We start from the raw sequence: 12,674 nt of genomic DNA on the forward strand, positions 1-12,674 counted from the left end.
ACATATCAGTATTATTTATATTAAAGAAATACCAACTATATAGTGTTGACCACATATCAGTATTATTTATATTCGTATTAAAGAAACACCAACTATATAGTGTTGACCACGTATCAGTATTATTTATATCCTTATTAAAGAAATACCAACTATATAGTGTTGACCACATATCAGTATTATTTATATTCGTATTAAAGAAATACCAACTATATAATGTTGACCACATATCAGTATTATTGATATCCTTATTAAAGAAATACCAACTATATAGTGTTGACCACGTATCAGTATTATTTATATCCTTATTAAAGAAATACCAACTATATAGTGTTGACCACATATCACTATTATTTATATTCGTATTAAAGAAACACCAACTATATAATGTTGATCAGTATTTAACGGACATCCGAGACTGATATTTATATAACTCCCTCAGTCACGAATTGATAATTTTTGAGTAAAATGTTTTTTACGTATGTTTGTGGGCACCAGTAACCCCTCTTAACGATATCAAGACTTACTATCATCCAGTTTACACTCAGTATAAATGTACACATCTAAAAAAAAATAAGAAGTTCTAGCCACCATCTACAGCAAATTATCAAACTTTTTGAAACAACGGTCCTTTTGTGTTAAAAACTTAATTGAATTACAAGCTTACCTTTGATACTTGCTTTTTTGTAAGACACCAGTAGAGTGGATAACATATCAGGTTCCCACCAGCAGAACCCACTATCAAAACTAGGTCACCATTTATCGGGACTATCCTGAATATTTTGTTATTTCAGCACAAAACTATACTGTGGGCTATCTGCGCTGTCCACCCGTCTTATCGCAGCAGTAACCAAAACGTAGGATGAGAGAATAAGTAGTATGTAATTGTAAAAAAACGACAAATCTTTGATTAATATTTACACTTATTCCATAACCATGACAAGGACTGATAGTCGATCGCCACAATGTTACCGTAATTACTTACACATTACTTATGTATATATATATTTGCTGATTAATCTAAATAACAGTATTTTTTATTATTAAAAATTTATGGCATGATTTACGTACGTATGTATTAGCCTGAACACAGGAGTAGCCCAAGACACTTCTGACAAGTTCATAATATATACACACAATAATGTTTAAAACTAGCTAAAGTACCCGATTTCACTCGGGTTATTAGGTTGATTTATTCTAGATGACTATGTCAGTGTGTGCAACATAAAAGTATAACGTATATACTTTTGTTGGTTATTTACGGGATGTGGACTGTTTATAAAGGTAACCTCACCTCTGACTTGTCCTTTGATTTTGAACTTAAATAATAAGAACAAACCTCCCTAATTAACGGAACCTCTAAATTAGAAAACAACAAATATATATATATTTCAATTTTGTAGTTTATACATTTCATTTTATACTTTCAGCACATAGCCTCTTAACAACGATATTAGGTTATACTTTTATTGCTAAGCAACACGATACAAAAGCCATTGTTGGAACACATTGTTACCAAAATGCACTGGCTTTTATATATATATTAGAAGTTGTTAAATAAGGAACCACTTCTTTTATATGTGGTTTTTTCACTAGCTTGCCTCATTAAAAAGACGCGAACGCATGTGGATTAGTTAAGTAATAATACCCAGGTGCAGACCCTCAGAGTCTACTTAGTAGGGTGCAAAATTTCAAATTTATGGGTTCTTTCCTCTTGGAGTTATAGCATTCACACACACATAGATCCACGGACACACCTTTTTTATTATTATAGATGAAGTGCTCCAAGTCAAATCTTTCAATGTGTTCATTGTAATCCAGGCGTTATAAAGAGCAACCTTACTGAAGCTAATGTTTATCCTATGGGTTTTTGTTCATGGTGAATCTTTTTTGGACACGTGTTCATTATGGTTTCCTCAGATTCATGGTTTCTCTTTCAGTAATCAGGCAGGAGGCACAGAATAATTGGAGTTTTCGATGGAAAATGTTTTATGGAGCAAAATCTGAATTATCTTAACCTTGGCTGAGGTCGAAGTAAATAAATAGGCTGGATGCAGTGTATATCACAATGAAACAATCATCACTCACACACTAACAAGCAACATATAAGGCAAAGACAAGTGTATTTAGTGGCACGTTTACTGGAGATTAGCAAATCAAGTGTATTAAGATCAAATCAGTCATGTTCTTTTGATCTGTCTAATATCATGTACATATTATAGACTAAGGAAACATGTCATTCTTCTTAGGAAACAGGCACTTCTGACGTGGCTGACAGTCACTCTCACTACAAGACAAGGGATATTGTATCTTTGGGGCATCATCTGACTTGCCAATAGAAAGTATCATTGTCTATTTTTGTACAGCATTCTTTCCTCACAAGAAGGTACATGATAAGGAACTATATAGACAGATCTGAGCTACTTCCGTGATAAGGACCTATATAGATAGACTCAGTAAACTATACCTTGTTTACACACTACAACTTAGCTGTTAGCATGAAAACTTCTATGTATCAGCTAATGTAGACCTTAGCCACTTCACGCGTTCTTTTAGACACTGTGGCACATCTGCAAATCCATAGGCAGCAATATCCAACCATCACTATCTGTTGAATGATATGGCGATGGGCTACTAGTGCTGGGATTGGTATAGCATAAAAGTCCCACTGGCCATGCTCAGTAAGTGCCCAGTCCAGCACTTGCTACTGCACATGGTATGTCCACTTTTTTGCAGTTGCTTCCCTTAATGCCAAATAATGGTGGAATACATGTTAGTTTGAAAGCTATTTTAAAAGTATATTTCTGACAGTCAAACCATTGGTACTAATAAGAAAGAGAATACTTGCACCAAATGTTTTATTGTCGAACATAGCATTAGGGGTATGGAGATTTTTGAAAAACTTCATGTGGCTCTAGGGTCAAAAGTAAGCAAAGCTAGTGAATGAAATTTTGTCAACCTGTTTTAGGGGTGCATAAGGTTGAGGATAAAACAAAACATTTGCATTTTAAAAACTGGAATTAAATAATAAGCATGTATATTTTATGTATAATAAGTAGACAGTAAGGACTACAGTAATTTTATTTCTCATATTCCATTTTTCTTTTAGCTACAACTTCTTGACATGGACTCTAGCAGTGTATATCAGATCATAAGATCTGGTTTTGAACTCTAGGGTGACACAAACATTACTTAACAGTAGTCTGACTTGTCATAGATATAATAAGGAAACTGATTCTCCCTTAATTGTTTTGAGCAGTGTAAATATTTCTTAAAGATGTATTATGATCATATATAATGTAATGTTTTTTTTAAAGTAAAATACATCTGCATTATTAAATATTTCATCACTTTACTGAAGTACTGGTTCACTACTAGAAACCGATTTGGTCACTTAAATACCAACTTTCTAAACGACAAGCTGGTAATTTTAACATCAACTTCGTGAAGTAGCACAATAAGCACATGTATATACAACAGATCATTGTAATTTTAAAATATAGATTGTAGATTAGTGTACATAAGTCAGGTAGGATTTGTTTTCTATTGACACAGAATGTTACTGTCTTCTACAGAATGTCATGTTTACACAGAAAGTTACTGTCTTCTACAGAATGTCATGTTTACACAGTACATTACTGTCATCTAAAGTATGTCATGTTTACACAGTGCATTACTGTCATCTAGAGTATGTCATGTTTACACAGTACATTACTGTCATCTAGATTATGTCATGTTTACACAGTGCATTACTGTCATCTAAAGTATGTCATGTTTACACAGTGCATTACTGTCTTCTAGAGTATGCCATGTTTACACAGTGCATTACTGTCATCTAGAGTATGTCATGTTTACACAGTACATTACTGTCATCTAGATTATGTCATGTTTACACAGTACATTACTGTCATCTAGATTATGTCATGTTTACACAGTGCATTACTGTCTTCTAGATTATGTCATGTTTACACAGTACATTACTGTCTTCTAGAATATGTCATGTTTACACGGTACATTATTGTCTTCTAATTGATTGTTCCTATAAAAACTTAACTACAAGGTTTTATCTTTTGGCTCAATTATATTAGAACTGGTTTCTCCTACATACCTAACAAGCAGACAACATGGGACAGTTTGGACCTTGAAGGCTTTTCTAGTAAACACATGCTTGAGAAAAAGTAAAAATATAAATGCTTTATTTAGTTTTTAGAAAATGATATCATTCCACTTTTAAACTCAGCTGTCTCCACTACTTCTGATGGCAACTCTCTGAGTTAATCTCCCTTGTAGAGAAATATAACTATTTTAACTGGAATCTAGCTAATATTTTTCAAATCTTAAACTTGTGTGAAACTATTATAGTTTTTTAATCCACTAATAATCTAATTATATTAGGAAAAAAAACTTTCTACTTTACATTTGTGGAACAATGTCTTGTGAGTTTGATGAAACTGATATATTTTTAAAATTCAATTATATGCATGACGTTATTCTTTAGAAAGACAGGTTTCATTTACATCTGAAATATATAAACCAGCAGTGTATATAGATATACATCATGTAATTATGTGTCAATGTGTAATAGAATTTATCAGTATTTGAGTGATCTTTTTCTTTTCTGTTTGTGTACTTTTACCTTAACTCATGATAATCTGTTTTTTATTGATCATTGTCTGAAAATGCTATACAGAAAATAAACCATCTTGTAAATATTTAAAATTTTGACTGAGATTTTCTGGATATCTTTTCTTTAACTTGTAATATGTGATCTTGAAGATGTTTGGGAAATCAGTAGCTACTCTGTAGGCTCTACTTTCTGAATACATTCATTTGTAGTCTACTTAAATAGATATTTGCAAAGAAACTACTAACAGATTGTTTTGTACATACAAAAACAGATCTTCTTTCTAACAGCAGCTCTACTGAATGATTATTTTCTCTTGAATCTTGAACAAGATATTTCTTTCAGAAACATTTGTGTGAAGAAACTACATTTTCTTCCAAAATGATCACAAGCTGTTGAGTAAAACTGTAAAAGTTATACTTTGGTTTTCAAAATTGCTGTCAAACAGGTTTATATGAAGAAAATATATATGTTACAGCTTTATGCAGAGAAACTAAAACCACTAGCAAATCATGTATTTTCTGTTCAGTGTTTGTAACACTTCTTTATATCAATAAATTATATCTTCCTTTCTACACCATTAAACAACAGAACCGTTGCACTACTTTTCTTGATAATACAATATTATACCTTGTTTTCAGTCTCTATCATACAGTTATAAATGAATAACCATTGCTCCTTTTCCATCTTTGTAAAACTGAATGATTTTCAAGTTGAAAAAGTTACTCTTTATTTATTATATTGTTGGTATCTTTTACCTTCTGTACAAATTTTTGTATAATAAAAATGGGTTATTCTGTTCAGTGCAACTATACAAAGTATCTATTTTGTATAATAAAAATGGGTTATTCTGTTCAGTGCAACTGTAGAAAGTATCTATTTTGTATAATAAAAATGGGTTATTCTGTTCAGTGCAACTGTAGAAAGTATCTATTTTGTATAATAAAAATGGGTTATTCTGTTCAGTGCAACTGTAGAAAGTATCTATTTTGTATATTAAAATGGGTTATTTTGTTCAGTGCAACTGTAGAAAGTATCTATTTTGTATAATAAAAATGGGTTATTCTGTTCAGTGCAACTGTAGAAAGTATCTATTTTGGATAATAAAAATGGGTTATTTTGTTCAGTTCAACTGTAGAAAGTACCTATTTTGTATATTAAAATGGGTTATTTTGTTCAGTGCAACTGTAGAAAGTATCTATTTTGTATATTAAAATGGGTTATTTTGTTCAGTGCAACTGTAGAAAGTATCTATTTTGTACAATAAAAATGGGTTATTCTGTTCAGTGCAACTGTAGAAAGTATCTATTTTGTACAATAAAAATGGGTTATTTTGTTCACTGCAACTATAACATATCTTATTAGGGATCATTCTTTATAAACAAAGTATTATGTAATTGGTTTTTAATGGTATACAACAGAAGGATAATGTTAATTTTTGTGTTATTTTTATGCTTTAGAAAAATATGTTATTAATCTTTGTAATATTATTATTACCTTTGAATGTCATTATACGTAGGAGAGTGATATGTTGTTAAGTCTCTGTATTGTCAAGATGTATGTTATCAATCTTTGTTCCATTATGTTTTTAAACCCAAATTTTCTAGTATATTGTTTGCTCAGTATGTGTAGCATGATGTTTGAGGATTTCTTAACTTTGTTATTGTTACAAAGTGTTTATTTATGGTGGTTTTTCTAACATTCCTTTGTGGTTGTGCACAACATTAATCCCTAGAAAACAATACCACTGGAACACACAGCATGACATTCACATCAAACATCCTAAAGACATTTATCATGCAATCTTGGTAAAACTTCATGAAGGACAAAAGGTCAAGTAATTGGTGATCATCATACACTGGTGTAGAAAACTCATCTTTATAGTCACCTTTGAACTTCATTCTGTAGATGGTAATAAAAGTGTAATACTATTTGAAATAAGTCTAGATGAACCTGTAACAAAACAAAATCATCTTTGTAACCTGGAATTATGCTTCTATTCATATTCCATAAAACTGTATCACGATATTCGCACCTATACAGATAATGAATATAACAAACATTTGTCTTAGTTACAGATAAAATCAGTCCCGGCTCATGCTCCTCGCCCTTGGTGGTGGGGGGAAAGTGATGCTTTTGTTGACTCTTCATAGAGATTTAAAAAAAAAATCTTATGATTTTTTTACACCGTTAGGAAGAATGAACTTGGGTGAGCCAGAACGAAATTTGGGGATGCATCACCCACCCCTAGTACCAGCCCTGGATAAAACTATTATACTTAATTCTAATCTGCCAGAACAGTTACAGATAAAAATGATACAAATGTAACACAGATCATATTTTCTATCAGAAGTGGGATCTGCCAGAACAGTTACAGATAAAAATGATACAAATGTAACACAGATCATATTTTCTATCAGAAGTGGGTAAAAGTGTACTGAGTATTTTTCTATAAAAAGATGTAATAAACAATTCCATTCTCATCAAGCACAACACTGTTGCAGGGTATCTCATGTAAGAGAAATATATTATTTCACTCCAGATGGCAATTTGTAGTGCTAATGTTGTACATAGTCATATCTCAAGGTCTGTGCTCATACAGTCAAACATGCATTTATTTTGCTGATATTAATCTGTACACAGTATTTTTGAAGACTGAGTTAATTAGCTCTAAGTTAGTTGAAAGAACTACAACATCATACAGACAAAGATGTTGTAACCACTTGACAAGCCTGTCTGTGTACAACACATCAAACACAACACCATGGTTAACATTACATATATATATATGTAAAAATGGTGCATAAGTTCTTTTGTAAGTAGTAGCACGACGATGGTAGTTTAACTTTCTTCACTTATCTTGGGTGTTTTCTAGAAAAACAAAACAGAAACATAGAATAACTAGGGATTCAAAACCAGGATCTACTATTTAAAACTTGGTAATTAATATTAGATTCTGATTTCAGCGTGTATAGCTGATTACATGCACTGTTTTTATACTAAATCTTTCTTATAAAGATTGTTTCATTAGTTGGACACCTTCACTGTTAACAGTATTATCAGACATAAAACCAAGTTAATATCTCACAAGTTTCAGTCAGCTTAGGAGATTTAGATTAGTCCTAAATCCATATACTAATCTAACAATGCAAAATAATCTTTAAGTACAAAATATAAAAATCAGAAATTAAATATAATAAAAATATGCATATTGTTAACATTAATTGACAAAGTGTAAATACTTATGGAAAACATGAACGCTCGTTTTTTTTGCTTCTTGTATTGCTGTAGTATTCAATGAATAATGGAATAAACAAAAGTTTACACAATTCTCCCTATCAACAAGTAGTTAAGTTGACTAAACATAAAACTAGTGGTTCACATTTAAAAATCCATTTCACTGAGTTTCTGCAATAAATTCTAATTTGGTAGTTTAAAAAATTAAATCTTTATGCATAACAATGAACAGGTAAATTTATCATGAAAATGTTGAGATGAACTAATAATAAATATAAGACAAAACTAAACAGTCTTACTCACCTTGTGTTTAGGACATAACAGTGAAAAGTTGTTTTCATCCATTTCACAACCTAAATACAGTATTTTTTGTTTAGTACCACAGAAATAACCGTAATATGTAGTTGAAATAATTTTGTTTCTTTGTTTATTACATTCATTGAAAGCTGCACAATGGCTAACTGTACTAGCTCACCTTAATTTTTGAACTGAAATAGTAGAGAGAAGGAAATCAGTCAACAGCATCTTGGACTACTTTAATCAAATACTGAGATATGACTGTCACTAGTAGAGAGAAGGAAATCAGTCAACAGCATCTTGGACTACTTTAATCAAATACTGAGATTTGACTGTCACTAGTAGAGAGAAGGAAATCAGTCAACAGCATCTTGGACTACTTTAATCAAATACTGAGATATGACTGTCACTAGTAGAGAGAAGGAAATCAGTCAACAGCATCTTGGACGACATTAATCAAATACTGAGATTTGACTGTCACTTTAATAACACACACACACAGCTCCAAAGGGTGGAACATGATTTTGTAGCAGTGAGGCACAAACCATGGACCCTCAGGTTCACAGACCAGCAAGTTAACCACCCAAAATAATTATATTAAATTTCAAAGGATGAACACTTGTTTTCATGCCATTCACTACCAGTACTATTGCATTAGGTAATTTTATGATCTTGCCTGTTACAATACTCAGTGGGAAGAACCGAACAAGAAAATAAAATGGAATGGCATATTTTCTACTTAACACACATCTAGGACCCAAGTAGTAACTAGTGAGATAAACTGAAATATTGATGGTATTTAATTTGGTGTGTGTTGTATTTTTCTATATATGGCAAAGCTGCTAAGGCTATCTTCTGCTTCCCCTACTTTTAATCTAATGACTGAGAGAATGACTGTCACTCTTATAATGCATCCACAGATTAAAGAGTGGGGAATATTTTGTAATATTAGTAGCTTCGAACCCAGCTCCGAAGCATAGAGCTCTGCCACATGACTTACAAAGCTAATATCCAGTGTTAGATATCCCTGATGGATTGAGCACAGCCTATTGTGTATTTTTGTTCTAAAACAAAATCAAAACCAGAGGACAAACCAACACCCTTTTCATGTGATTCATATATCATAAAAGACCCTGTAACTGTCAGAACAATGGAGTCACTGGTAATTCTAGCACTAACAGATATGTGACAAAAAAGGTACTTATGGCTACATAGAACAATTAAAAAGTAATTTTTTACAGAACAGAAGGGTAAAAATATTGAAATGTAACTATTAAATAGTTCATAAACCAAACCAGTTACTCCTTCACAATTGTTTTTCATTACTTGTTGTACCTCACACATACATACCTAACTTTTAAAATTTTAATAGCATAAAACTTCTGCATTAAATATTGAAATTCGTATTTTCTGTACTACATATTTGTTAGTTTTAGCAAAAATATCACTTTTATTAGTTGCTTGTTAATAGTAAATTTCAAGATTTAATCAACATCGTTAAGTAAAGTTCAGAAAAAAAATTTATTGAAAAACTGAGGCTGCATTGTAGTGTCATCTATTGATAGAAATTAGGAATAAATATTTAATTGTTTTGCAGTACAATAAATTAAACAGTAAAGATTATCTCCTACTACCACATACTCTGACTTAATTTCAAAATAATAGTTGTTAATGATGATTAATAGAGTATACAATTCTGGAACTTGTTTTCATCAGTCTGTTTTAAAGGTATTTTACCAAATTATACACATTGAACTGAAATATACACATCTATTTTCAAGAAAAATTACTTCATGTTCAAACATTTATCTTAGTTACATACATTACCCATTTAATGTTCATAATGAAGCCTAACTTACAGAAGTAAGTAAAATATCATTAAGTTCATAGGTATAACAGGATGCCAATACCCATTAAGATCTATTTCTAATGTAATTATTATTTGTTCAAAACTTTCATTATTGAAAATAACAAATTATTCATTTCTAAGATCATAAAAAACAAAAATTATTGTCTACAGTGATCATCTGTAACATATCTATTTTAATAAAAATAATACTTTAAAATGTACATTGTAGAACACCAAGTTCTAAACGTATTTATTATCTGTAACATATCTATTTCAATAAAATAATACTTTAAAATGTACATTGTAGAACACCAAGTTCTAAACGTATTTATTATCTGTAACATATCTATTTCAATAAAATAATACTTTAAAATGTACATTGTAGAACACCAAGTTCTAAACGTATTTATTATCTGTAACATATCTATTTCAATAAAATAATACTTTAAAGTGTACATTGTAGAACACCAAGTTCTAAACGTATTTATTATCTGTAACATATCTATTTCAATAAAATAATACTTTAAAATGTACATTGTATAATACCAAGTTCTAAACGTATTTTTTATCTGTAACATATCTATTTTAACAAAAATAATACTTTAAAATGTACATTGTATAATATCAAGTTCTAAACGTATTTATTATCTGTAACATATCTATTTCAATACAATAATACTTTAAAGTGTACATTTTAGAACACCAAGTTCTAAACGTATTTATTATCTGTAAGATATCAAATTTGAATAAAAATATTAGTTCAAAATGTGCATTGTATAATATCAAGTTCTAAACATATTTATTATCTGTAACATATCTTATTTGTTTTGATGAAAATAGCATTTTATGGTATGAATCAATAATTATGTTAATGAAAATAGTAAATAGAATAAAAGTTTATCATAATACTTAATAATACTGGTATAGAAAACAGTAACTGGAATATAAATTTATCCTAATACTCAATAATACTGGTATAGAAAACAGTAAATATAATACAAGTTTATCATAATACTCAATAATACTGGTATAGAAAACAGTAAATAGAATACAAGTTTATCATAATACTCAATAATACTGGTATAGAAAACAGTAAATATAATACAAATGTTAATCTTAAGTCCCAGCACATTGAGAAACATTTAGATGTGCCAATACGAATTTTATGATGAAACTGAGACTATGTTACATTTCTTTGAGATAAAAATAAATATGAGTTTTAATTTATTAGCTGTATATTATAAAATGTTTAGTTAATTGTTTTCATATAGAAAATGTCATTAATGTAAGCTCTGCTGATCAATCATGTAACATCAAATTTCTGCTTGTGAAGCTTTGCATCAACTAAAGTATACTATTCATACCTGTGTCAGTGGCACAAATGAAGTGATATTGTTCTGGACAGCCTTTGTTTAAACAACCTAGTGTTGCTCCAGTCATCTGGCATTTGATGCATACCTACAAAATAGACATACATAGTATAATACTGGGAACATTCTAATAGATATACCACAGGTATATTTGTACACTACATTCTAATAGATGTACCACAGGTATATTTGTACACAACATCCTAATAGATGTACCACATGTATATTTGTACACAACATTCTAATAGATGTACCACAGGTATATTTGTACACAACATTCTAATAGATGTACCACATGTATATTTGTACACAACATCCTAATAGATGTACCACATGTATATTTGTACACTACACCCTAATAGATGTACCACAGGTATAGTTGTACACTACACCCTAATAGATGTACCACAGGTATATTTGTACACTACATCCTAATAGATGTACCACAGGTATAGTCGTACACTACACCCTAATAGATGTAGTCTATTAGGATGTTGTGTACAAATATACCAGTGGTACATCTATTAGAATGTTGTGTACAACTATACCTGTGGTACATCTATTAGGATGTTGTGTACAAATATACCTGTGGTACATCTATTAGGGTGTAGTGTACGACTATACCTGTGGTACATCTATTAGGATGTAGTGTACAAATATACCTGTGGTACATCTATTATGGTGTAGTGTACAACTATACCTGTGGTACATCTATTAGGGTGTAGTGTACAAATATACATGTGGTACATCTATTAGGATGTTGTGTACAAATATACATGTGGTACATCTATTAGAATGTTGTGTACAAATATACCTGTGGGTACCACAGTATAGTTGTACACAACATTCTAATAGATGTACCACTGGTATATTTGTACACATCCTAATAGATGTACCACAGGTATAGTTGTACACTACATTCTAACAGATGTACCACAGGTATAGTTGTACACTACATCCTAATAGATGTACCACAGGTATATTTGTGCAAAACATTTTAATAGATGTACCACAGGTATAGTTGTACACTACATCCTAATAGATGTACCACAGGTATATTTGTACAAAACATTTTAATAGATGTACCACAGGTAGAGTTGTACACAACATTCTAATAGATGTACCACAGGTATAGTTTTACACAACGTTCTAATAGATGTACCACAGGTATAGTTGTACACAACATTCTAATACATGTACCACAGGTATATTTGTACATATCCTAATAGATGTACCACAGGTATATTTGTACACTACATCCTAATACATGTACCACAGGTATATTTGTACACAACATTCT

General features: G+C 30.7%; 1 long non-coding RNA gene across 1 annotated transcript; it reads right to left on the reverse strand.

Annotated features, from left to right (window-relative positions):
* Window positions 1–7,215: 7,215 nt before the first annotated feature.
* Window positions 7,216–11,462, reverse strand: LOC106470456. The gene is made up of 3 exons (XR_001291494.2): window positions 11,369–11,462; window positions 8,162–8,211; window positions 7,216–7,492 (listed from the first exon to the last, which is right to left on the reverse strand). It is a non-coding gene; the product is annotated as an uncharacterized LOC106470456 (long non-coding RNA).
* Between the last annotated feature and the right edge of the window lie 1,212 nt (window positions 11,463–12,674).

Source organism: Limulus polyphemus, unplaced genomic scaffold (assembly GCF_000517525.1).
Source record: "Limulus polyphemus unplaced genomic scaffold, Limulus_polyphemus-2.1.2 Scaffold4015, whole genome shotgun sequence".
In the NCBI taxonomy this organism is placed as follows: domain Eukaryota; kingdom Metazoa; phylum Arthropoda; class Merostomata; order Xiphosura; family Limulidae; genus Limulus; species Limulus polyphemus.